Raw genomic sequence first — 2,070 nt, 5'->3', positions numbered from 1 at the left:
CTAAAATAATCAGACCTATTGTATCAAAATATTCTGCTGTACTTCATGTGTATTTCCTCAGATGCCATGAACACAAATAAATAAAAGAGCTTTTATTGTAACCTAAATAAACTTTTCTGTGGAAACTTTTTCAGAAACTGAAGATAAGAAGACATGCCTTATACTCCTGTGGGGAAGAAGTGTGCCCTTTCAAAGGAAAAAGACAGTGGGGTTCAGAACTTCAGATTCCAATAATCAGAATCAGAAATGCTCTTTGTAGGGGATATTTGAAGGTCTCTCCCACAAAAAGTTGACTTTTGCTAGCTAGCACTAGTTCAGGTAAGACATATCTTAGTGCTACCCTGCCTAGGAAGCTCGCAATTGAAAATTCCCCATCCCTTCTCTTTGGGCAGTCTGTTTCAGCGTTGTAGTACCTGTCTGCCAAAATTTATGTTTTTATCATCTTTTTGTCTCCCCTTCTAGTAGTTGCAGGTTACTAGGTTGCTCCCATGCCCTGCCTAACATGGTCCAATACATGGTCTACCTTCTTTGCCGTTTGCAGTATCAGTTTACATTCCCCTGTAGTGCATCACAACCTTGCTATTTCCCAAGCTGTATGGGCACATGAGGTTGTTCTGACCCAGATTCAGGATCCTCATGATGTTTATTTTGATCCAGTTCTCAAGAATCCTTTGAATTAAAGTTTTCCAACTCTTCATGTCAATCATTCTTCCGTAGTAGTAATATCTGGCAGATTTACCTGAGGACACATTCTGTGTCACCATCTAAGCTGTTGATAGAAATGCTGAACAATATCAATCCCAGTACTAAGCCATAAGGTACTTTGCTTATTACCAGCTGGAACCTAAAGCACTGATTCTACTACACTTTTACTGTGGTGGTAGAACCAATCTGCAATGCATTTAACAAACTGTTCTTTCAGTCCATACTTTCTCATATTCAGAGAGAATCCTTTTGGGGACACTGCCAAAAGTCATCCTGACCACCGGGTATCCATTGTTTTCTTCCTGCCTGCTCAACATGCCATCTCATAACAGCAGGCAATCAAGCTGCTCAAGTCTGAACTAGTTATTCCTAAATGCTTTCATGTGTTTGAAGATGAATTCCAAAGGGGCATGCTTCACAGTCTTTACAGCGATGGATAGGCCCTAAAATTCCCCAAGTCCTCCTTTCATTTTTTGCTAAAGATAGATGTAGTGTTAGCCATTTTTGGTTGCAAGGGATTTCCCTGATAACCACAGTGGTTTTTTTCAGAGACTGTAGCATTGCAATCTCTGCCGCCAGCTGTTCCAGTGGCCTTGGATGAGTGCTATCCATCTCCACCATCTTTCAATTTCTGTCAGTAATACTTACCCGGTTTCTACTGCATTATTTGGTTTCCATTTCTTCACCAAATTACATTAGTCAATGCAGAGGTGTGAGATCACGCAATACCTGTGAAAACCAGGACAAAACCCACAAATTGTACTTCAGCTTTTTCTGTATCATTTCTCAGTAGCTTCTCTATTTCAGAAAACTCACTTTTTTCCTTAACTTTACTTTGCAAATAACTTCAGAGGCTTGTTCCATTACCTTTTATGTCCCTGCTTAATTTTACCTCAGACTACATATTGGTCTGCACATTGTCTCTAAATACCAAATAAATTAATTACTACAAATGTGCTTTTTCATTTGTTTTCTTTCCACATCTTGCATGGTGTCATTGCATTTCAATTAATCAGAAAGATTCCCATTTAGCCAAAAGAAAAACCAGTAAGAGATCTTAGACCAGTCAAGTGTCTGAATTAGGCTGCACTGGTTCCTGATGTTCCAGTCATCACTTTCTGACTTGTGAAGCTGAAATGAGAAAGGATAGGCTGATGGACAAAAATGGCTTCTCTGTCTTCTTGGTGATTTTCTGTAAGAAGTCTGCTCAGGAAACAGGAAAAGTAAAATGGGAAACAGTGGCAGATAAAATCTGAAAATTCCAGGTTCCAGAAGGGACCCACTCAATTCTTTGGTCTTGTTTTCTCAGTCAGTGTTTGAGAGTTTCTCTCAGCTGGGGGGTGGGGGGGGGGGGGGGGAGTTTTT

Source organism: Pyrgilauda ruficollis, unplaced genomic scaffold (genome assembly GCF_017590135.1).
Source record: "Pyrgilauda ruficollis isolate IOZ18807 unplaced genomic scaffold, ASM1759013v1 scaffold2, whole genome shotgun sequence".
In the NCBI taxonomy this organism is placed as follows: Eukaryota; Metazoa; Chordata; class Aves; order Passeriformes; family Passeridae; genus Pyrgilauda; species Pyrgilauda ruficollis.
Note: the sequence above shows the minus strand (reverse complement) of the source record.